General features: G+C 42.5%; 1 long non-coding RNA gene across 4 annotated transcripts in view; it reads left to right on the top strand.

Moving 5' to 3' along the window:
• Nucleotides 1-781: 781 nt before the first annotated feature.
• The window catches only part of LOC120323577, a 43,731-nt gene continuing 18,592 nt past the window's right edge, over nucleotides 782-25,920 (top strand). The window contains exons 1-6 of one of the 4 annotated variants that reach the window (XR_005564192.1): nucleotides 782-991; nucleotides 1,507-1,557; nucleotides 1,655-1,876; nucleotides 2,129-2,186; nucleotides 2,829-2,906; nucleotides 3,072-3,325. This is a non-coding gene — a long non-coding RNA (uncharacterized LOC120323577). Of the gene's footprint in view, nucleotides 992-1,451; nucleotides 1,558-1,654; nucleotides 1,877-2,128; nucleotides 2,187-2,828; nucleotides 2,907-3,071; nucleotides 3,326-25,920 lie in introns of those variants that run through there. The other 3 variants (XR_005564191.1, XR_005564194.1, XR_005564193.1) reach the window with 3 other exon arrangements.

Below are 25,920 nucleotides of genomic sequence, written 5' to 3'. Positions count from 1 at the left end.
TGAATACACGGATGAACTCATGTTGGGTGGGATGCTGGAGACTGCGGTTCTGCCTTAGGTTTATGCTACAGATAGTTACAGAAGGATCAGAGGCTGCGCAATAACTTGTGCCATTCAAAAAACCAGCTTGTATTGCTCTCAGGTGCTTATGGCATCATGGCATTTGTCAGAAATTAGTAGATTTTGGGCAGTGATTGTCCCACTGTACTGGGTGCTGGTGAGGCTGTACCTTGAATCCAGTGTTCAGTTCTGGGCCCTTCACTATAAGAAAGACATTGGGGCCCTGGAGTGTGTCCAGAGAAGGGCAACACAGCTGGTGAAGGGTCTGGAGCACAAGTCTTAGGAGGAGCAGCTGAGGGAGCTGGGGGTGTTCAGCCTGGAGAAGAGAAGGCTCAGGGGGGACCTTATCGCTTTCTACAACTACCTGAAAGGAGGTTGTAGTGAGTTGGGTGTCAGCCTCTTCCCCCAAGTAACAGGACGAGAGGAAATGGCCTCAAGTTGCACCGGGGAGGTTTACATTGGGTATTATGAAAGATTTCTTTATGGAAAGGGTGGTCAGGCATTGAAACAGGCTGCTCGCCGAAGTGTTTGAGTCCCCACCGCTTGAGCGAGTCCGTGACGGGCCCGCACTTCCAGCGGGTCACGCGCTTAACGCGCCACGCGGCGGCGGGCGGGGCGCGCGTGAGGCAGCCCGGGCGGGGAGCGCCCGGCAGGGGGCGGCAGAGCCCGCCCGCAGCGCCCTCAGCGCGGGGCTCCGTCCTGCCGAGCTCGGCGGCACACGGACTGTCCATCGGGCCTGCCTTCCCGGGAACCTCCGTCTCTCTCGCGCCCGCCCGAGGGAAGCGTGCGGAAGGGCCCGCGGTTACTGATACCCCGTCACGTCCTGCACGCCAGCCTGCCGTCAAAATGTAGGGCTGGAGCTCAGCCTCCTCCCGAGGGGGGCCGAGACCCTCAGGTCTGCTTAAACCATCGTGGAGACCTTTCCCAAGCGGTGAGAAAGGGATATATGTTTTGCCTAACCTCATGTTGCATGCTTAGACCACATTGTCTCATTCCAGTTTAGGTTGCAAAGATCTGCACAGAGCCGCTCATCTTCCACAGGTTTGAATCTCAGCGTTGCCATCTGCCAGATAAAAGGGAGACTCATAATGCCCATGCTTTTTAAAGGCCTCTTTTCTCCACTTTAGAAAAGAGGAGGAGGTACAAAAAGAATTTCAATACTAATATGGTCGGATACTGGAAGGGTGAATATACAAAAGCCCATAAATAAGCAGAGGAATAATGAGCCATTGTGCTGATACTACTGGCAGGTGGGAAAGAAATGAGGTCACCTGTTTCTCTTACCTCACCTGACCTGCCGTTCACATATAAAACTGGGATGTTTGTAGGGAACCTTACTCTCAAATTTAGGCTATTTATCTAACCAAAACGTGTGGGAAACTTTGTTTCAGTCACAAGTATGTTAAATTACCTCGTGATGTCAGCCTTATCAATACTGAATTGCAGGGGAAAAAAGTTCAAGCAGAATTCAGATGGAGTGAAGCGGATCATCCATAGGTAAATAGCAAATAAATACTTTTCTGAGCTGACAGTGGTGTAATTAGAGAAGAAAAAACACCTTGTAAAATAAGGATATACTATCCCTGTCTTACAGAGAGTTATAAGGACAAACTCAACAAACAGCATTCAAATCTTCAAAATCTGTTGTCTGCATTAAGCTCAGGACTTAAAAATGATGCACCTTGTCCCAGCAGGGAGATCCAGAATTCCTTATTTAGACTTATAGGTTCATTTTTACTGCTTATGGAGGTACCTCTGAAGCAATATCTAGAATGCTCATATGCGAAGAAGACCCAAAGGAAAGAAAGAATAGCTGGTAAGAAGCACTCATCACATCTTCTTTCTGCAATGTAATAACCTAAGTGTTAGTGTCCCTTTGAGGAAGGGTTTCCCATTAAAAAAAAAAAAAAGAGTCACATAAACAGAAAGATGCAGGTGATGGCTGAGGATGTTGTTTGACTAGCTGAAGTGTAAATATCCATATTTTAATAAGTTCCCCTCCTGTTTTAATGCAGTGCCCAGGGATACCTGTTAATGTTCATGTTAATGCTGTTGTCCCACTCAACAGGGTAAATCAACCAAGTTTGGGTCCTTCTGAAAAAAAGGCAGAGAAAATTTGGTTTCAGGTCAGTAACAATTTAAGTACTGCTTAGACACAACATCTCAGCCTCCTGCTTGGTTTGGATGGGACTGTGGCTAATACAGCCCATCCTCTTTAAGGTAGCCACAAGTTCCAGTAGAAATGCAGTTTAAGCATCTGCCCCAGGGCAGTGTCATTTAACTTCCTCAGGGTAAGCCACACCTTGAGTCAAAATAGTTAAAATCAGTATAAAAACTATGTTGAGCAGGTTGTGCTGTAGATCCAGTTTATACATTTGCTTTGGCTCAGACAGGCATTGCAAAGGCAGTGGCTACAGCGACACTTTCAGGCCGATCAGAAAATGGCCATCCAGTAGTTTATCAGAGTTCAATAAAGTGTTTAATAAGCTCAGTTATGTTGTGACTGGTAAAAAAGGCACTTCTTTATGTGTTCTGTGGCAAATAAATCCATTAATCATTCTCAGATTCATCTTCATTCATCATTCAGGGATAAAGACCAGTAAGTTTATCTCTGTGCCTGTCTCAGCCATGAAAAATTATTCCCTATGCTGCAGTTTGATTATTTAATCCAGTCTTTCTAGAATATAAGAAATATAGGCTATTTCTCATGCAAGATAGTGCAGCAGCTTTTTTCTGTTCTTATTTAATGTAACCTTTTCATTATTTAGTTTCAGTTCATTACCTTAAGTTACACCTGTTTCCACCATGGAGAAATCCAAAATCATCCTGTGCTTCCATGGAAAGGGGTATGTATGCATACAGTAAATTTATTTACATGTTCGTATATCCTTCTAGTGACTAACTTTTGGATGGTGCAGCTGATGTCTCTGGAAATGCCAAGCTGTGTGAGAAATCTAAACTGAAGTACATTTGGCCTGGTTTTCACAGCTGAAACATCTCTAATCCCATAGGAGCTGGGGAGAAGAGAAGCAGCAGGTCCATGCAATGCACTGGGATTTAGGAGCATGACTGAGCATTCTCTCTGCAGTGTTGTACCAAGATGCCCACCCAAGCTCATTTTTCACACAGTTAACCTCAGTGCAACATGGTTTATCAGCTCAGCTGTACAGTAAAGCAGATGTGTATCTGCCAGATCCTAGAAGAGGTACATTTGCAGATGTTGTTGTGCATCTAAACCAGTAAAACTGACTGTACCTGAACTGTCTTCGTATGCAATCAAGTGCAGTTGATCCTTGAACCAGATAAATCACTCAGGGGTGCCCAACAGCTAAGTACTTCTAATGTTAAGACTAATGGCTAAATATGCACTTCTTTGGTTCGCGCTTATTTTCATACACAAGTTTTCATGTTTACCAGCGCCTTCTGTACCACATGCTTTCCAAACAATGCATCCAGTGGGTCCCAGACCATTTCCTTCCTGTTTCCTTCCTAAGTGAAGTGTTCTTTCAGTAGTAAAGCAGGTCCTCCCTCTCCTTGCTTTTCCCATCTATGTCCCAGCATCTGAGATCAGTACTGGTTTAGTACTTCTGAGCATTATATTACATAGGGGAGGTCTGAGTGAGAGCTGATCCTCCTTCTCCTTCCTCAGATACAGCAAAAAGCCTTACTAGCACCTCTAGGCCTGACACTAAGGTGCTTGAGCCTAAGACCAGCTGTGCTGGTTTAAAGGTAAACCAGCAGGGGAAATAAACTCAACTCAAAAGAGAGATTATAAATCAGAATAACAATTTAATAAAATAATACGATAAGTACGATTATACGGACAAACAATTGGTTTTAACCCACAAAACCCAAATATATAACCCAGCACCCTGGGGCATGAACAGAGTGGTGTTCTTTGGGCCCCCTGAGTCCAAAGGAAAAGGAGAGGGGAAAACCTGTTGGTGAGAGTGCTGTTGCAGTCTGGTCGAGAGTGGTGATTGCAGTCTGGTTGAGAGTGATCGTTGCAGTCCAGTCGAGAGTGCTGGTCTGCAGTCTGGTTGAGAGCGGTGATCTGCAGTCTTCCTCTGGATCCCACAAGTGGTTAAAAAGGTCCCAAGACTCCAAGATTATATATCCTCCAGTTCAGGCAGGAATGCTCAGTACCTCCCTCAGGGCGGGGGGGTTCCTTAATGGGTGTGAGGACAAGAGCAACTCCTATCTCGCAGGCCTCTTAGCACCTAGTTTATAGCCTGAGGAGTCAGGCTCTATGTGCAGATAGTGTAAATGGTTCATTGATAACAGTTTCTGGGAAATGGCATGGAAGGCTATAGAATACACAGTTTTGGGTTACACCCATCCAGTGATGAACTGGTCTCAGCTGTCCTAACTAGGACACCAGCATAATTAAGCATGGGGTTCTCCCCCCATATGGATGCACCAAAATAGGAGTCACTAGTGCTGAGTAGCCATGAATGTTCCAGCAGAGTCTCCTTCAAAAATGCTAGGAGTTTTTTCAAAGTATGGGCTTGATATAGGTACCTAATTCTACTTACTGAACTTAATTCCAGATAAGTTTGAGGGTGGACAAGGTAACTTTGTCTTTGAAGTCTTTACAGGAAAGATATTGCTTTGCTTCCCATAAGATAAAGTCAGCATAAATATTTAAAGATTAAACAGTCCATGGTGCATTATCTCCTAAGTTCAGCAGATTTGCAATGGTGTGTCCATGTTTCACTGGGCATAAATTCATAATGCTACCTGACCAAGCAGTGTACAGCTCAGTATTAATGACCAAGGAGTTCTGTGCATGTTGGAATATCCAGGTCACAGTACAGGAACCTGGTGGGACAGCAGGACTGTACTATAATGAAACAGTTCCTCAGCCAAAATTTCACTTCCCAGCACTGTGTCTCTCTGCCCTCTCCATTAAGCAATGCAGCAGCTTGTGTGGCTGGACTGCAGAGTGGATTATTGACATGATTTAAGCAAAATAATAATAATAAAAAGCTTTATTTTTAAACAGAGATAATTTAGCCAATCCTGTTTGCAGCAGTCCCCAAAGAAGGTGCCTTGGCACAGCTGAGGGAAGTATGAGCTGCAGAGTGTGGGTGGGAAGGAAGGGGCTGAAATGGAGAGAGGAGCAAGTTTTCCAACCAGTTTCCCACTGGAAGAGATGGCTTTCCAGATCAAGACCCTCAGCTTCTAAGGTGTCAGCTGTTTGCTCTGCACTGACACTAAACTAAACTGCTCTGTTCTGAACTCTCCCCCCACCACCTTCATTATTGTGAATTTTAGAACACTGAATGGTGCAACACTACCAGAACAAGCCATGGCTTTCCTTTCTGGAAGAGGAGTGTTTTGAAGGGCGGGTGAGAGAAAGGTGACCTGAGCTGCTGCATTCCTTTTATTCTCAGCTGTTGCAGTGCCCTTGAGGGGAGCTGCAGGGGGTAGGGATGCAGCAGCTCCCTGCAGCTGAACAGAAGTCATCAGAGTGCTGAGGTTGTAGCTTGTGCAGTGGGGACACTGCAGGCAGCACAGGGGAGGAGAAAAAGGCCAAAGCCCTTTCTGTTCCTTGCCTCCTATTCCCTGCTTGACACAATTGATTTTAAAAACCAGACAGGCCCAGGAAGCCTTTTGTTCACACTCCTTAACTTCAGGAAAAGCAATTTTGCTGTGATTGCACCACATGTTATTCCTCAGCCTGGCCTTCTCAGAGCACAAGATGCTCTCACAGCATAGAAGGGAAATGCCTGAACAGGGAATTACAAATAAAGAGAATCAAGCTATGTACATTATATCCTGAATGCTGATGCTAAACACATTTTTCCTTAAATGGATCTCATTTGACTGCTGCCTGCAAGCACAGCTCTGAGGGTGAAACCACTCTCCAAAGTCATCCTCAGTAATTAAGGAACATACTTAGCCCATAATAGAGAATTAATGGATTAGAGTGATGCCTTTTTCAAAGTGGTTTGACTATACACAGCTGCTTTCATCCTAAAACACTTGAAAATCCCTGGGCTCAGGTTTGTTATTATTGCAATCAGTGCTGAAATTATGACTGACTGTCCGTCAGCCTTGCAGAGAGACCTCATGGTGCCCAGCACTATTGAAGGGACCTCCCTTCAGGGATCCCTGCTACCCCAGCCCCATCAGAGCTCATGCCTGTATGAAGCAGGGTACTTTCATGCCAGTCCTTGTTCTACAGGCGGCTTACCTGTTTTGCATTCATCTGAATAAAACAGCCCTTGAAGAAGAGATAAAACAAATTTTCTTCCCTTCTGGGTGAATCGCTTAATCCTTGGACTACAGCTGTGTTCTGTTGCTGTCCCCTTCAATCTTTTACTGCAAAGTAGGACAGCTTCACAGGGCAAAGTAGGGTCTTGCCACCAGGTGGGAGAACTGAGATGGGTCTGAACCCTCTGGCTCTACTCTTGAGGATCAGTGTCTGAGGGACATTGTTGTCCCAGTTGTAGGGGCTTTGGCATCCTCATCTTGTGTCTTCTCTGAATGAATCCCCAAAGCACACAGTGGCACCGCAGTCCTTTTCATCTGATAAAGAATTAAGCTGATATCTGCTTGAAGCTATAGTCTAAAAAAAATCTGCATAATCATTGAGCCTTTTTGAGAATTAAAAAAGAAAGACAAAGCACAAAAGCAACTGATTTTTTGGGGGGTAATGAATCTAGATGTTCCAACCTTACCTGCAGCTGAGCAAGACTGTAAGAGGAAGATTTAATGTGCCAGTGTCTTAAAACAGGCAAACACTGTTGTTCTATATTTAACATTCATCTATATATTAATTTTATAAAGCTCTGGGTTCATAAGAAGTTTGAAATTATGAAATACTCACAGAAGGCCTGAACCCCTTCTGAAAATGAGAGCAAATTAAACTTAATGGCTTATTTATCTTCACTATTATTTGCCCATTTTGAATCAGACTTAATGCAGAGACAATGGAACTATACATTAGACAGTTACAAAGGATTCTCCATAGTCTTTCTTTCCTTTTGTAAGTTAGCTCCCAGGCCCATGTGCCTCCATCCATTCTTCTGAAGCAAATCAGAAGTTCTTGGAAGCCCCAGCCTAGGACTAGAGTCTTGCCCTGTTGAGGAAGATATATCACTGGTCATAAAAAATGTGTAGTTTATTCATGCTCAAGCACAGACTATACTTTCAAATGCAATTTACTATCTAATTTGAAAGACTTATATGCAGGAATTTTTCATCATTAATTAAACTTAAAAGTCTTTGATAGGCTAGCAAACGCCTACACAGTAATATGACCACAGTAATAGCCAGAACTTATTAACAATGGAGTTTAGTAAAGATGAAATGGAATAGCCAGATTCCATTCTGATTTACTAGTTTTCCAATAAAGTTTTTAATCAGTTAATTTATGCATTCAGTTGAATCCTTTGAAGTCTCACTAATCACAAATGGACATACGCTATGTCCTCGTCTACCAGTTTAATGGAGTGGCATTCCTAAATCCTAGTTTTAAAATGTCTCTTACTTCCCTTGTAGAAGAAATAGGATTCTGACAAAGGATTTGCAAGCAGCTCTACGGATTTTTGTGTTATTTCTCCTTCACCTTGTCTTTCATAGTGAATTCAAGAAATATCACATATCCATGGAACAGGGTAATTCAAATCTTTAGCAGAATGCTGCTGCTGTCATTCGTGAAAAACTGCACTTTGATGCGTGGATGGTGGCACTGAATTCAATGGAGCTAATGATTGTGAGCAAGAAGATACTTCAGGGGAGTGTGGCAAACTTTACCCCTTTACAACAGGGATTGTTGACGCTTCAGGACAGAGACAATGTCTAAATAGATAACACAGAGTCTCCATCTCAACTGGCAACTCTGGGCACTGCTGTAATGCATATTAATAACAGTTTTGTTGAAAGGTCTTATTGTAATGTTTGATTTGGTTTGGCTCAGCCACATGAAAGGACATCCAAGTAAGAACAGAGTACACACCATGGCCAGGGACAGAGTCAACTAGTTAGGAGCATCTGGGGCCAAGAGCTTAGTGCCCCAGTAAACCAGTCTGGCATCTGATCTGCATGGCTCATTTGAAGCAGACTGTTAAAAACTGCAGATAGAAGAGCCAGAAAAATTTTAAAGAATTGGGAGAAAAAAAACTAAAATAAGGAAAACAGAAGGCTTCTCTTTGTTTAGCATTAAAAAAAAAAGAAAATTAAGGGACCAGAGCATTGCACTGCTTAAGTACCTTGACTGAGAGAAAATGCAAGACTCTTTAGGGGGACAAGACTCAACAGAAACAAATGGCTGTAAATTGACTCATTTAAACCAACAAGTGAAGTTTAAAAATGAGGCAGGGATTTTACATGAGGGTGTCTTGCTATTGCAAAAGACACAAAGGGAAGAGGTGGATGACTCTTCAATAGGATCTTGAAGTGAAGTCTAAAGTGTGAATTGTTTGTATTTTATGACATCTAAAAGTTTTTCCACTGTGGTAAACTTATAATGGCCAGTTATATATTTGTATACTAAATGACACCTTGTTGTATCACATCGGATTATACTTAACAGCTTGACTTTTCTAACTTGCTTGATTTAAGACTGAAGTTCCTGCTGAGTTTCCAGAGCATGGCTCAAGTTTTCTGCTTTCCTTCATGCAGAATCAGGAAGAATATGCAGTATTTTGATTACCTTTCTGAAAGACAGTATGGAAGGAGGATGTTTAGAGGCAGAAAGGTGATGAATTTCGTTGGAAGAGGTTTTGAGCAATGTCTACAAGAGAAACATTGCTTTTCAGTAGCTATGATGACAAGGCTACACAAATTGTACTGCTGGGAGACAACTCAAATTGCAGTAATCCATCAGCTTGTTGTGGTTTCACAGATGGGCCATATCCCACAGGACCCAAATGATCAGCCCTGCTCTATAGCTTGTTTGCAGAGATAGAAAAGGTTTACCACCAGCCCCTGACCTCTACAGTCATGCAGGAGCCAAGCTCCAGCAATCGCAGAGCAAAGAGTCCAAAACTAAGTGTCCAACTAAAAATATACCAGGAACCATGGGAACTAAGCAACTGAATTCAGTGTGATGCTGTGAATAAAGAGCCTGATATATGTATGTAATACATATGCTTTGGGCAACATTATGTAGGAGCAGGAAGGTTGCTTTCCTGTGAACTGATCCTGCTATGATCATTACTGTGCATTTTGATCCAAGAAGGTTTGGAGCAGGGCAGCTCCAGATGCACAGTCACAGGTCTGGGGTTATGAAACACAAACCAGTCCAGGGAACATCATGTCATTCAGAAAAACAGTCACAGTGGTCTTGAATGTCATTACTGCTGGATGTTGATAACCTGTGTTTTCTGTGGGTGTGGCTGTAGTGCCTCTTCCAGCACATCTATGGTGTTTCTTTGGGTAAAGATGGTGCTGCAGCATGATCCTACTCTTTGTAGGCATCTTCCAAAGCCAGGGTCCCACCCTGACCACTGTGGTGGGACCATCTAAGACTGTACAGTTAAAAAAAGACCAAAGCATGTTGTCATGCACACAGAAACATAAAAAAAGCTTGCGAATTATGAGGGCTGTTAAAAAAAAAGATTAAATCAGACCAGTTCGACTTAAATCAATTCAAATAATTTTAGCAAGTGGAGAAACATGATGAGGATGATGTCAGAAGCGTATTATATTTGCCCTCCCTGGCACAGGGGAGGCAAAACACATAAAACGTGTATTAGGTGGCTTGAGAAATATAAATCTTAGGTACAAATCATGTTTGTTGAGTTCATCAGTGCAGAGCAGCCTTTCTGACAGACACATTGATAGAGTTTATGTATAATCATGAGGATCTCCCCAGGCAACCTCATATATTATCTCACTGTATTTTACAATAGCAGCAGCTTCAGTGCACAAAATTCAGTGTTATAATTATGTAATTGCTATATATTCAAATAGCTTTCATTTAAGCTTCTCCAGCCCTTTCACTGGACTGAAATATAAAACTGAGTAACGTGGCTGATTGTAAAATCATTTCAGCTAGAAGTGTTTATAATTTACAAAAGCTGTTTATCTTTCAGTTTGTGTATGTTTTGTGCCAGGGCTATACATATCACTGATTATACCAGCATTAATGCATAATCACAAATAAGCAAGCCAGTAAGTGTTCTAGGTCACACTACTATCCACAAGCACAGAAAAGACTGTGAATGTCAGCAGCATCCATATTTATTTAAGATTCTCACAGAAACTGAATTTTCTGTGCATTTTAATTCTCATTTTTGCCCAGGTATTTTATTGGTAGCTTGTGATACTAAAGCAGGCATGCCATCTCTGATTTTCATAACATGGTGGTAATGTATAGATCACGTCATATGAGCAAAACTGAGAAAAATTATGAGGAAGACCACATCCTGATATAACTGGGTTATAGCAAGAAATATCATGATTATGAATAAAATTAGATGGGGGGCAGTATAGCATGGGTATAGCACCAGTGAAATGCGGGCTTTTATTAAATTTGGACTATGAGCATTTAACCTGCCCAAGCTAAAGGGCATTTATAAATATATAGGCAGGCATTAGCCACAAGGTGGAGGGATGCTTTTCTTGTACAGCACCAGCATAAACATCAGATTGACAGATCTATTTAACATCATGCCCAAAGGGGAAACTAGTTTCTTCTGCTTTGACTCACTTCAGATAGGCTGATTTTAGCCCTCAGTTTATATATCACAACTCTGCTGAAGGAAACGCAAATGCATAAATGTACCTTGAGGACAGACCACAGATCATCATAAAAATGACCTGGTGAGATCACCTGGTCTGCAGAGCCATTCAGGGCAACCGAAAACACACACAGATTCCTCTTTCTCACAGCCTTTAGGACAGGACCGTCACTCTAATGAGAGAGTCCCTGCAATAAGAAGTTGCTTTCCATTGTTATTGCCATTTTCTTTTCCTTTCCTGTATAACAGCTTTGTGGCTTCTCTCCTATGTTCTGGTTACGTATAATCCAGCATTTTCGTGCTACTGCTGCTTTGGCTCTGAGCATAACAGAGATCTGTTATGCTCAAAGCCAGGGCTGGACCTAGCCCCTTCGTGGGACTAATTCGTCAGTTATGATCCTGGGAAGGCAGCACACTGCTTGGACAGCAAGCTTTGCATGCAAGTCCGTGTAACTGATGAACCAAAAACGTCCCTGCTGATTTTTGGGGGCTGGGGGAAATCCATGTGGTTGGCAGATAGCCAAGTCACATTGCAGCTCTGAGAGCCCTTTGCTTTAATTTGTCTGTCCCAGGCAGGTGCCTGTTTTGCTTGCAGAATGTACCCAGTCCTCCTGTCCCTTTCAGTTGTACCGCCCGTGATTGTGGAGGGTCTCACATCTCCACCCTGGGGGTCTGCCAAGCCCCTTCTCCAGAGACAGCAGACATCTGGCTGGAGTTGCACATCTGGGTAGAGCCCACATATCTGACCAGTGGCATTTCTTTGCAGCTGTGTTTGTAGCTATCAGAGCACATCCTGGCACCTCTGAGGGTGGCTGAATAGCTGCAGGCATCCCGGATGAGCATCCGTCTAGCAAGAGACCACACCAGATTCCATTCATATGCTTCTCCTGTGAGCACAGTGCACAGGGTTGGCCTTTAAACCATGGTGTCTAGATACTTTTTTCTAGCATGGCCTGGAGATGTCAAAGTGGTCTCAGCAGGGGTCCTGGAAATGATCATTGAGCTTCAGTAAGTGGGGGAATTGAGCGTGCTGTGCCCAGGGCTTTGTGATATTAAGGTGGTCAGCGGAAGAAAAAAGCTCCCTGATAATCCCAGCATGGGAAAGCAAGTGTTCCCTTCTGAGTTTAGGTCAAGGCTTGGGTACGGATTTTACAGGGGAACTGAGATGGAAAAACCCTTAAAAAAAACCTGAAGCGGGGATGCCCATAGTTCCTATTGTTTGCAGAAGGAAAAGCATGGTCAGGATAGGTAACCTCTTGGGGAAAATGAACAGAAGAACCCAGTATACTCCCTTCTGCAGGATGACTTCTGAATGAATGACCTTGAGTTATCTCTGCTGGAGGCCACTTTATCCCCCCCAAACTTTTTTGTTGTAGCTCTGTGCATTTTTATTCAAACCTACGTTCATGTTTAAGAATTACCTATAAAACCAAAGCGTCCTGTTTCTTCATACAGAAGCAATTTTAAGCACTGTACAAATGTAAAAAGATCAGTGTAAAGGCATTTCAAGCGATGACAGAATCAATCATAGAATCATTTAGGCTGGAGCTGTAAGATCATCAAGTCCAACTGAAGTTTTAGCTTACTTGAAAGAACAGCTAAGATGACCCTTCATACCCCTTCATACCCTGCCTTTTATTATCTAAAGATAATTTATGCATAGTGTATGGAGCAGATCAAATGGTTTTAGCCAGAAGGAAGACTGAGAGCAAGGAGAGCTGATCACAAGAGGAATTATTAATGGACAAAATTCTTGAAAAACTGTTTTTTGTTGTAACAGTGGGATATCTGCTGCTGCTCCTACTACAGCAGCATTAGCCATAGTTAACCATGAAGATCACTCTGTAACAACTGTAAATTAAATATTATCACTTACAAGATTAGCCAGGAGCTCCTATGATACATTTTGGTAGGATGAAAGTTTTCTGTGTTGTCCTCAGATTTGAGCTTCTTTTCCAACTGAGAAAACGTTTGAGATGTTGTTGAATACAGCTTGTTTTTTTAATCTATGCTTTCAACTAAAAATGTCAAATAGTTTTCCATAGTAATTCATTATTGTACAGATATGAAAGGAGAGTAACCCATCATGGTTTTTTAATCGTTTTCAAGGTGGTGCTAAAACTACACAAAGAATATCTGCAAATGTAAAAAGTTAACTCAGTTCAAGTGATTTAAACTGTCACAGTGTCATCAATAGCTGCTGATAATGCAGATGTGAACTTTGGAAGAAGCCTTTCTAGCAGAAAAAAAAAGGATATTTTCTTCTAACTGATCAAACCTCTCATATAATAATATATAGCAAAGTAATTTGATTTTAAAAGCAGCTTAACAATATTTACAGACACTTTCTTAATTATAAGAGTTTTAGAATTGCAGGAGAGGTTTCATTTTCGCTAACTTTAGACACGTGGAAATATCAAGGTATATGTCCGGATGATTGTTATCTTATAGGAATTGAAAATATCTTTTTTAGCTCTTTAAACAAATAACAAAATTCTTTCTTTATCTCTTAGAATGTTAGATAACGATTTCCCAGTCACCATTTTAAATTTTTAATGATCACTTAGATGCAGTTGACAGAGGGTTATTATCAGAAATTTAACATTTCTTTCACAGTGTGTCACAGGGTTTTTAATATGATAACATTAAAATTGAATGACCTGATGATGCATGTGCTGAAGTTAATTATATCATGCATTCATTGAGAGGTAAGTCACAAGGCAGAATTGGTAGTTCCTCAGTCATAGCTTTTATCTAAAACACTTCTTAGTGAAGAAGAAAAAAAAAGAAGGGCTTTTATGTCACATACCTAGATACTGCACATTTTAGTTTTAGTCCTTGATCTGAATAAGATGATTTCTCTGAAAAAAAATGGTGACTTTCAGGACACTATAAGTTTTCCTGAGTGACTTCAATCTGATGGAAAGCTGAAGATATGGCATATTTGCATAAGACTTCTTATATACTGAGAGTCTCAGCATAGCTGCTTGAACAAGTTTCAGGAGTCTTTTATTAAGAAATAGACTAAATCCTGTTCCTTTCATGATCTTAAACCCCTCAGAACTCATGATACCATTCCTACTTCAGATGCAGAGAAACACTGAATATTTTTCACAAGTGAACCTGTTAAAAACTGTACTAACGTAAGGTTTCAAACTAAAGTAATTTCAGTTTTTCTAGGAAGAATTGCATTAGCTGACTTCAAGGCATGGAGGATACTTTGAAATGTCTCTAAACATATTGTTGTCAATAACAACAAAGTAAATGGTGCCCTGAAGCTTGGTGAATTGATTGGATACCAGAGGGTATTTGAAATTAATGTTTGAAAGACACATCCACAATTAAAAGGAAAATCTTGTCTCCCTAAAGTATCCCTTATCAGTCATGGTTCACTCACAAGAGGCGACGCCCTGTGCTGTGAAAGACCTGCACTCATCCACCCTCCCAGTGAACCCTGCTCCAAATGGAGCCCCAGATGTCTTGCCCCACCTTGGCCCCGTTCCCCTCACTCGTCTCCCTCTAAGCCCATCCTGAAACCTCCTAATTCCTGCTCTCTGGTCCCTTTCATGTCAGTTTCTCATCAGAAAACATTAAAGGAGGTTGCAGCAGGGCTTGGCTGAACCTCTCTGGCAGGATGCGGGTGACCCAAAGCCACCGGATGCTGATGTGGGACCTTGAAGTGGCTGGCAGGAGCACCGGCTCACTTCCTGTGCCGTGCTGCTCCCTGAGTTGCAGCAATTCAACCCCTTGTCACTGCCAGACCAGACCTTAAAATAAAAAGAGAAGTGAGGCTTTTTTAATGTGCTTAAGCAGTTTAAGGTGGCACTTGGTATGCAGCTGGGTGCTCCACTGCATGCAGTAAACATCTGCCCTGGGCGAGCAGGTTTTTTTCACAGGGAAGAAAAAAAAGTTGTCAGTAAAATGCTCTTTCTAAACAAAGCTTGGCAGGAGATTCAGGATAAGGTACAGTGCTGCACTTAATCATTTTTCCAAAAGAACAGATTTGAAGTTAATGACCCCTGAAGCACATTATTGGCTCTGTAGTCAACAACCAAAACATCTTTTTTTTTTTCACTTTTTTTTGGGACAAGAAGGGAGGTTTGCAGCACCGATTACTTCTATTTTGCTACTTGAAAGACAATTCTGTGTTTCATAGGAGAATATTTACAAGATGTTCCTGACCTAGGAAATATACTTGGGGCTGCAGCAGCAGGAAGCAACTACTGCAGATATTTTAGCAGAGTCTGTGGATTGTTGGCATTGCCACAAGCACAGGTCTGTCTACAGGCAAGGGCTGTGCTGTTTTCAGTATGACTTTGTCTTGATGTTGACATGTGACCTGCCTGACCAAGCCAAAGCACGATAAGACTCTCAACGTGATTTAGCAGCGCAGGAAGAGTGAAAACAATGATTGTTTTTGAGAGTGTCAGGAAAAGAAATCCCATTCCACTCAACTTTTTTTTTTTTTTTTAATTGTTTTCCAGAGTAACTCAAGCTTTAAAAAAAAGAGCTTGTTCTCAGTGTGAATTTTTCCTGTGGCTAATTATCTGGACATACATAAAACTGGGTCAGTGGTTCCCACCCTTTCCAAGCCATGTTTGCAGTTGCTGGATTTCTGCCAAACTTTGCAACCTCCCTCATTGCCTTTAAGTGGAAGAACTGTGGCAGATCAGACCTCTACAGCCCTGTCACTCCCAGCTGCAGTCATGCTGCAAACACAACTGTCTTGGAAACTACACAAACAGTTTTTATTGATCTACAGTTACTGAGGGGTGGCTGAAAGCTGGGCCTCCAGTCTTTGCATGTGTCAGGGTCATTTAAAAATGTATATAGTCAAAAACTAGGGATGCTGAATGATGGGTACCTACAGAACAGAGTGAATGGTCAGAACAAAACTTTTGTGTCTCTGTATGCTGACAGATCTTGTCACTCAGTGATCTCGGAGTGCACTGATAAGGTATTTTGAGGCTTCTGCAGTAAGAAACTCTACTACAGTGCAGGCACATTTTGCTAATATATGTCTGAATACAAAGTATATCTTTTCTACCCAACATACTTGTCAGCTGAGCTGTTAAAACTATGGGTTCATGACACTCCAGGAGAGATGAGCAAGATTTGCTAGAAAAAGCACTTGCCAAACGACTAAGTCAGCTCATCAACAGTGTTATTGCAATAACAGGTCATAAGAGTGTGTGTCTATGTGTATGTATGTGTCTGTCTAATGGGAGATATCTGTAACTACTAACAGCATGGGAGGGTAACAGAAGGTATATCACAGCCTATACAGTTGAACTTTGTAAATGTTTCCTCTGACAAAAACAGTATCATTTTAGGGCGAAAAGAGAGCAGTTTCGAAAAATGTATGTTCCACACTAGCACTTGGATCAGTTCTTCCATCAGTGATATGTCATTCCCCCATGTGCCTTCTCTTCTGCTCCTTCAATGAGACTACCCGAATAACATGGTGCATACATATTATATCTTCTGAAATGTGAAACAGCCTTGAAAAGACAAAGAGAACTTGCCTTTTTACAACCTCCTCCATGGCCTTTTCCCAGCTCTGGTACTCCGCACAAACTCCTTGCAGAGGACCGGTTCCTTATCTTGTGTGTGTCATTGGCTTCACATACAGGGGAAAGCTGGGTTCCCGTTGCTCTCCAACACAAAACATTGCTTTTGTCCTAGTGTTGGATTCACAGCTCTTCAAACAGACACAGATAAACCTATAAACCTTTGAAGTCATGATCTGAAACATAATGCTGGCAGCAAAAGCCGGGATGTGGGAAGCACAACCAAGGGACACAGGCACTCTGCTCTTCTGTTTAACCAATAGATCACTTCCTATTAGCAGTAGAGTTACCTCCTGCAGGCAAAGCCATAAATCATGCTGCCCAGCAGCCACCAAGTTGAGAAAGCCACCTCTGAATTTAGAAGTTGAGACTCAAGTTGTGCCACATATTGCTCCATGACCTATTCATTATGCTTGAATCTGTGGAATTTGTGGGGTTTTAGCCTAGCTCGTAAAAATAATGTTCTAGATGATCAAAGCTCTACTTTGATCTGCAGACCTCTTCCTTTGTCTTGAGGCACCAGCCCCAAACACCTGAAGGGCATCTGCTAATGAGACTGAAATGAATCTGCCCTTTACTGTGCTGAGCAGAGCTAGATGGAAAAGAACAAGCAACCCTCAAGCCAGTTTGTGTAGTAACATGTTGGACAGTTTTTCATTCATCTTTAACACGGTGAGGGCTCTCAGGTCTTGCAAGACATCTTGTCTCCACCTGGCCTATCTGAAAGAGAATGTTTATCCCAGGATTTCATAAGCTGTCTTCTGCTCAGTCCTGACTCAAAACTCCAGTTACTCTGACAGGAAATGACACTCTGTCCAGCAAATCTTGGAAAACCGTCTTTGTTGGGGTCAGACTCACCTCAGACTATTCTCTTTCCCAAGAAATACCTTGGTAGCACTCAGGCACAGATTTTGGCTAATTTTTAGCCTGAACTATGGCAAACCAAATAACATCGACCACAGTATACCTCTGCATGTATGGATGCTCTGGGAATGCTGTGTCTTGGCTGCTCCTATTGCTGTCCTGGTAGCCTGTCGTATGATGATGGGAAAGACAACATTTTTCTAGGAAGCATCATGACATTACCTGCCAGGGCTAACTAGGATTTGTAGATACCTTGATCTGAACGCTCCCTTGCATGTGAGTGCTTGCTGCTAAACCTGATGCACACAGTGCATGGACTAGCTGTGAGGAAGCATACCAGGTTTTTCTGGCTTGGCCAGCTCAGCTAGAGTTTAGGTTTGCCAGAAAACTGCTGGGCTTTGCTGAAACCTGTCACAACCCCAGGATCTCCCTCTGATGGCCTGAAGAGTACATGGTCCCCAGTAAGAGTAGAACTGGGGTTTTGTCAAAGAGAGGAGGGTTGCTCTGTAGAAATGACTATATGAAGAAAAGAACCCAAACTATGTGAGATTCGCACAGTATTTAATGCTGTAAATATTAGGCAGACTTCTGGTGTAGCTGTGTAGGGCAAAAGCAGAGGGGTGGAGAGTTGCTTGATGAGTAAGTTCCCAAACTTTTAACATTAATGAGTTTGAGAATCTGAATTAGGAAGTAAGACTGAAGCTTAGAAGAATACAAGAAGTAGAATTTATTGTCTAGAATTTGATTTGGGGTTTTTGTTTGTTTTTGGGGGGGATTGTTTTTCGCTTTGGTTCATAGGGAATGAATGCATGGTGTTATGGAAGAATGCCCATGCACAAGCATGTGGCCATCAGTGTGGCAGCAAATTAGTAGGGCACATATGTCACATAAAGAGGAGAATATCAGGGAAATCCCATGATACCTGGAGTTCCCAAGCAGATCACAGTCAAGACTAACAGGAAAAGATCGAGGTCTAAGTCTAGGTAAAAGGTCAAAATCAAACAGTACTTCGTTGTGATGCAGAGACAGATAGAGATACTGAAGTGCACAGTAGAGAAACAACTAGAGATTAGTACTAACCAACTGAGTTAGTACTCAGTCACCCAATCTAATGGGTTTCCAGTTCTTTTTCTCCCTGTGTCTAAGATTTGCTCAGTACCCGTGAGCAGTATTTTAGACACAAGGATGTGTAGCATTTAGAAACAAATATCTGTAGCATATTATCCAGTCTCTGTCACTAAGGTTTACATTACTTTCTGACTTTGCCCCTAAACATTAGGTGTGCCACAGAGGGGAGATTTTTGCTGGGAAGGAAAACTTGGAGTTAAGCCCAGGCTAAACACGTGACTTGGATATGCACAGTATTTCTGTTAGGTTTACAAGCAATTTACTTGACTCTTTCATGTTTTAAGTATGATGGTTTTGACCAGTCTGTGTGGCAATCCATTAATTTAATCCTATTCATTTTGTTATGAGCATATCTGTATGTGTGCATTTACACTGCACTGAGCAGTGACCTTGTGGTGGTTTAACCCCAGCCAGCAACCAAGCCCCACACAGCCCTTGCTCACTCCCCCACCAGTGGGACAGGGGAGAGAATCAGAAGCGTAAAAGCTAGAAAACCTGTGTGTTGAGATAAAGACAGTTTAATAGGGAAAGCAAAAGCTGAACACAAGCAAAGCAAACCAAGGAACTAATTCACTGCTTCCCATGGGCAGGCAGGTGTTCAGCCATCCCCAGGAGAGCAGGGCCCCATCCCACGTAATGGTTATTCGGGAAGACAAACATCCCATCCTTCCTTCTTCTTCCCTCCACTTTATATACTGAGCATGATGCCATCTGTTCTGGAATATCCCTTTGGTCAGTTGGGGTCACCTATCCTGGCTGTGTCTCCTCCCATCCTCCCACGCACCCCCAACTTCCTTGCCAGCGTGGCAGTACAAAAAGCAGAAAAGACTTGGCTCTGTGCAAGCCCTACTCATCAAGAACTCTATATTATCATCACTGTGTTCAGCACCAATCCAAAACATAGCCCCATACCAGCCACTGTAAAGAAAACCAGCTCTACCCCAACCAAAACCAGCACAGACTTCAAGTCCTGCAGGACCTTGGTTACTTGAGTCACATCGGTACATATGCAGAAGCCAAGTCCCAGACTGACTGTTGAAATCCAACTGTTTAATGTTTGAGCAGCTAGGTGGTATTAGGAAAGAGGTAAAAGGCCCAATGGATATAGGCAGGTTTCCTCTCATGGCATATTTAATTCTTAGAGGGGAAACTATCATAAAATTTGAGATACCTGAATCTGATGAATAAAACAATATTGGAGCAGTTTATACACATACATGCATATATACACATGTAGTGGGGGGAAACAGTTTTCCCCCTGAAGTTATAAAATGGTAAATCCCCAGGAGGTGGTGACCCTTGAGGTTTTGAGCCAATGAGCGCTTTTGCAAAATATAAACATATCACAAGCAGAATGGAAGAGAAGGTAGTTGTTAGTTGTTGTCGGAGACGTGGCCATGTTCTGAGGCCACGAGGAGAAGGGGCCCCAGCCCCACGGGGGGCTGAGGCCCCCCCCCCCCCCAGCCCCCAGCAGGGGGGCTACAGGGACTTGGAACAGCGTAAAACTGGGCTAAGCACCTGTAGCTAGAAAGCTAAAGAAGTTTTCTCCACCGTGAGTGAGCAGAGACAGAGCAGCAGCAGGAGCAGCATCCAGAGACTGTGGCTGGGAGCCAAGAGATAAGGGAGCAGCAGCAGAAACAAACATGCATCTGAGCAGGAAGACACAGAGTTGTCTGAGAGAGCCGAGAGAGAGCTAGCAGCAGAGAGAGCAAAACTAAGCTCTACAGAGACAAAGTTTGGGTAAGAACTGAATCAAAAACCCCCAAACTCCTTGGAGATCCCTCCTAGAAAGGAGGAGGATGATGAACTCTTACTTGAAAGAGTCTTAGAGTGCTACAGCACTGCAGAAAGGAGCTGAAAAGCTCAGAAGGAATGCGGAGGGGGTGACCTTGGCCCCCCCTGCTGCTTGAGACAGAGCACAGAGCTCTGCAAAGGGAATTTGATTCCCCTGAAGATAAGGACCTTCACGAAGACCCCTGCGCTTCGTGATATGACGTAGTGAAGTGACCCTTGTCCCGGTGAACACAGCCTACGGAAGAGAAGACCCTCGCTTGAAGACGAGTGGCCGAGGGGCTTGGATACCCCCTCGTGTGTACTGGCAGAGATCCAGCTACAGCTGCTGCATGGAAGAGAGAGAGAGAGACTGCTACTCTGAAGAGAATGCTACTCTGAAAGTGGAAAGGATCTTTCCTTCTTCCCTCCTGGACTTTTATTTGGAGGGGAGAAGAGATTTAATCCATTGTAAATACTTTTATGTTATGGTAGAGATAGCTAAGATTGTATATAATGTATTGTAGTATTTATTTTGTACAGTCATTGTAATATATAATCCCTTCCCCTCATTTTGAGTCTCGTGTAGTGTCTGGAAAAACCATCTCACACTGGGTTGAGATGTGGGAGGGGGGCTTGGACTAGGGAATTGGATTCTGGGGTTCTCAAACCATGACAACACACATATACATAAAGGTCCTATATTGTTGGGGATTTACATAATTGTTCATATGTATATGTCTTTATGTGTATATGTGTATGTGCATGTGCATCTGTATGTGCATGGAGGAGTATCTATGTATTTGCTCTACTGATGTTGTTAGGTAGGGGCTAGTGGGCAAGAGCAGCTACTGCATTGTCCCGCCCTGCGGGATTGGGAAGGTTTGATGGTGTGCCCCTCTGCAGAAACCAGATGTCTCTGGCATGGTACTCTGATGGCACAATTTCTGATCTATCTTAGAGTGAAATGACTTACTCTCTGAAAACATGTGATTCTTGGCACTGAATAAATGGGAAGTAAGGTTGTCTAGCTCTAGCAATGAGTACTTACATGTACTTTGGATTTGTCTACATTTAATCAGATGACAGAGAAATCTGTGGTGTTCCCTAAACCACCACTTCCTTTTTGCAGAGATGTGTCTTGAGAGAACAGCTGAAGCAGAGCATTATCGTTTAGGAGTGCACAACAGATAAAGCCAGCCTGACCATTTCATCTCTGTATATGGAGAATTACGTAATTTTAACCAGAAATGAAGTATTTTATGTTAATTTTATTCTTCATTCATATACATAATCCACTGGTAGACAGGCTCTTCTAATCCTCTTGTCGGTGAAGGTTTTGTGGGATTTATGGTATCTAAGATGATATATCCTAGCAACATCAGAATTAAACTAGCTGCAGCGAAACAGGAAAGCTGCAGGAATGTTCAAGATATTGGACATTCACCATTATTTAATTAATACAGCTGCTTGCAGTGACGTTTCAAACAGCTCAGTGGCCCAAAGAGGCATCCTGGCAGTTGCACGATCAAATGAGGTATAGACCATTTCTTACAGTGACATTTTCAGAGCCCTAAAATCCTCTTTGATGCTATGCTAATTGGTAGAGACTGTAACATGGTTACTCAGGTAGCTCTCAAAATTGGAGGGAGGGCATAGGAGTAGCTTACAGGGAGAGATGGCACCATTTCTATATTTTTGAAGGAAAGGAGATGCTCCACTCTCCCATGCTGATTGCTGGATGCCTCTTGGCATGTGAGCTCGAAGAGGAAGATTTTATTTTAATAACAGCACTTGCCTCCATTTTTTGTTTCTCTTGACCTTTTTGTTATTGATGGAGAATTGTCTAAACGGGGAAAACAAAATGGAGTCCTGCTACAAGAGCCGTATCTGATATGATGCAGCTGGGGCACCACTTTGATCTACAATATCCCTGGATTAGATTCTGCATATGTTCCTGTTTGATACTGAAAGATATCAGTGAAGAATAAAGTCCATAAAAATCTCCCTCTTTTTAAAAAAACAACAAAAACAAACAACAAGAAGAAAACTCAGCAGAGAAAGGTTCTTCCCACCAATGTTGAAGACTCTCTTTTGGGCTGTAGTTTGGATGAACAGTGCTTTTCCCACTGTCTCTTAGCACTAGGCCGTGTTTTGCCTTTATGTGCTGAACTTCTGTGAGGAAAACCTTTCATCCTGTCAAAAGTGATTTAAAACTTTTTTGCCTCTCCAGCCCAAGCTTATTCATCTCATTCATTTTCCAAACAGACCATGTAACTCAGCTGCCTCCTTTAATGTCAGCCCAGTTTTAAAGAAGAGCAGGCAGAATGTCACACTTCCTAATGTGACATTTGGCCCTGTTCATTGCTAACCCCCCAGCATCCCTGTAAAAACATGTCATATTCCCAGTCTCCTGGTGCATCCTTTCTTTTGAGTATCAGCCCTCCCTCAACTCCAGGGCAGTGTAGGAGGGACCTTGCCCTCCCTTACCCAAAGGATTTCAATGTGCTCTGGTTTGCCCTCTCATTCTGGCCATCCTCCTACTAATGCTGGTGGCTCCACTGGCCTTTCCCCAACTGTTTTTACTTCCCCACTCCCTGGCATTATTTTTTAATTCACTTGCAGTCTGTAAAACTGATGCTACATCATCTGGGGCTAAAGCCAGAGCTGAGATAAGGCAGAAGTATCTTCCTGCTGGGAGGCAGTAACTCCACTACCCATGAACTGCTTTGAAGTTGATAGTTAGGGTAAGTGCATATCATGTCACACCTTAGTCCCCTACTCCTTTCTGTGATTCCTCTCTAAATCAATGAGTTGTGCCCATGATTGAAGTCACCACATAATTCTGGAATTGACTGACTTCTTCAGCATCCTCAGATGGATGCATTGGGGCAGAGACTTGTCCTGTAGTTGAACACAGAGGTTTGCTTTGCTTTTGGAAAAAAAAGTTTCAGCTGAAAAATGAAAAAAAAAAATCTCAAACCACTGAAGAATGGTTACTTACTTATTAAATGATATTTCCCAGAGGTCTGTAAGACATGCAGGCTGAGTTCACACAACATTCCCTACACAAATGCTCCAATCCCTGCCCAATACCTTCTTATGGGGATTCTGAAGCAGAAATAAATGAATTTAAAGAAAAAGGCCGTATGAGTAAGTTCACCAAATCAGTGTAACTGTACTTCAGCATATGATTAACTCCCAAATTTCAGAATACTGGGAATCTATGCATACATTAATATTGTCAGACCACATTTAGGGCACATATATAGTACATACAATGGCATCCTGAACAACAGCATATAAAAATTATTGCTGTAATCACTCTGTTAATTACTTGCTCTTTATCAGAAAATTTGTATTAAATTTATCTTGCTAATTTATCACTACCATCACAATATTTGGCATTTTGCCACTACTTGGAATGATTTGATTCTGAGAAAATCAGGACTTTTATTAAAAAAGATGATTTTAAAAGGCTTGAACCACTACATAAGATGACATGAAAATACAAATTAAATAGGCCCTAAAGGCTCAAAAACCAGAAGGCAAATTGAAAGAACCTACTATTTATTAAACAAAAAATTTGAAAACAAAGAAAAACCTTTCATGATTTTCAAGGCAGCTTTCTATTGCTCAAGGATCTGGTATATGTGGTTTAAAATTCTGATCCTGACAATGTTGCTAAACTCAAAAATATTCTCAGAAGTAGAAACTTCTGGTATACTCCTTCATCGAGCCCCTTCCTGCTCCATGCTGGGCAACACGTTTTTTCCAGAAGTGTCCCAACTCCCTGTAACATCATTACACTTTTCTTGATTCCTCTCCTCTTGCTCCCTTCTGATTTCTGCCGGTGTGAGATGTGCTTGCACTGCTCCTAAGTCCTTGGCATTTGCTTTGCACTTGCTCTTTTGTTTCTACTGTTGTTCACTTGGACTTCTCCCTGGATGTAGCTGCAAAGAAACAGCCAGTTGCAGAATTATGCTGTCAGCCTAAAAGGGGAAGGCATGTCACCACAGAGCTGCTGTGGCGCCGCGGGCAATCTCCAGTGGCTTTACCAGCTTCTTCTTGGCCCCAGCAGATGACTCCTCCTCTTCTTCAGCTTTTTGCACTATTGCCTGTCCCACTGGGCCTCAGGGACAAAGTGGGTAGTGCCCTTCTGGCCCCATCAGGCTGCTGGAGGGGTTGCTGTGTCAGGGAGAAGGGCTAAGTCATTGAAGACTCCTTGGAAGAAGCATTGGGGCAGCTCTCCTTCTCATGTTGCCATTTCTGCATCCACACTTGTTACAGTGTACGTCATGTCTCCACCAGGACAGCCACGGTTGCTTTCCCGTGCCCATCCCCTTGCCCCACCTGCAGGCAGTGCCATCTCCCTGGATGCCAAGCTTTCATGTCGTATTTATGTTTGTTGACAATACTAAAAACAAATGCTTAGATGGACAGAAGGACATTTGTTGGCAACTAGTGCAACACACTTGTAAATATTTGTCTTAATGTTCAAAGGAAATGGCTTTGGCCATATCAAGGTCGCTTTCTATAACCAGTCAAACTGCACCAGCAAAAAAATGTTCAGAGAGGTGGGAAGAGCAGCTGGCTCTATGCAAGCTCTCTCAAGCTCAGTGATGCCGGAATTAAAATTTGGTATACTCTGTGAATCTAATTTCTGTGGCACTGGCTTCTTAAAGTCTTTGTTGCAAGTTTTATAGCAGTGTTCCTGCTAGTATATGCTTAACACCAAAATACTGCTTTCCTCCAATTTTCTGCCTCTCAGAGGAGGTTAAGAATGTCCTGCTGTGAGTGGGAGCAGGCATGAAAAGCTCCAGATTACTTCCCAAAATGAGGTTTGAAGACAAAATACAGATACAACTACTCATTATGGTGGAGCTTTCGACAACTGAGCATACAAAGTGTGCTTTGTAAGGCCAAAGTGAAGGTAGTCTGAAGGTGATATTGCTTAAAAGCACATCCCCACTGTTCCAGACCAAGTCCAGTTCAAATAAATTGCACTAACGCAGCAGTCAGCAGTAAGGGAGGTTAGAAATGCATGTTCTATCTTCAAGTCAAATAGAAGTCAGCTGCTGTTTCCATTTCAGCACTGGAAAGACATCTGAATTACCACCTGGTATATTCAGTGCAGGACACTGGATGTCAAAAAAAAAGACATTTGATAATGTCATTACCTATAATGGCAAAAAAATGTTTGATCATCTCTTCAAACCTCTACCTGAGATGGACTGTTGTATTCTGCTCCATTTCCCTCAGCTCAGCCCCCCACTCTTGTTCTGCTGGGGCTGCCAGTTCCGAGCAACCCTGCCTGTTTACCCCAGACATGGAAGACCTTCTATATATCTATTCTAGTTCATCTACATTGTGCTAATTTGCTTTCCCATGTCTTTTCCTGAAAGGCAAGCTGTCATTTAGCCACTGATCTCCACACCAGGAGGAGCCTCCCTTCGGTGGTAGGAAGTTTTCTGTCTGGGTATTAAGCAAAGTACTTTGAAATCTCTTGGAGTTTAAGGCACCAACCAACTGCAGTGTTATTTTCTAACTGAGATGCATTAAAGAAACGAAAATATCATCTCTCTCTGCACTGCAGATCTATTTAATATTCCTCCCTTATCTGCAAGCAGAACTTCTCCTGACATTAACTGGAGCTTTATGTTCAAAATACGGTAAATAGTAGAGTCTTCAATGCAAGCAGAATAGGGAAACAAAAACATATCAAACACAGGAGGAAAAACTTGCATGGTGGGCACCCAACATCAGAGGTCACTGCTGAAAACTTTAGATGTGATCTTTTTATGTATTGTTTTCTTCCTGTGACTAGGGTTTGC

The sequence above is a fragment of the Pipra filicauda genome, unplaced genomic scaffold (genome assembly GCF_003945595.2).
Source record: "Pipra filicauda isolate LSUMZ 115617 unplaced genomic scaffold, ASM394559v2 scaffold28_size6257848_pilon, whole genome shotgun sequence".
NCBI classification, from domain to species: domain Eukaryota; kingdom Metazoa; phylum Chordata; class Aves; order Passeriformes; family Pipridae; genus Pipra; species Pipra filicauda.
The sequence above is the reverse complement of the archived record's forward strand: the minus strand, read 5'-3'. Positions and strand labels throughout refer to the sequence as shown.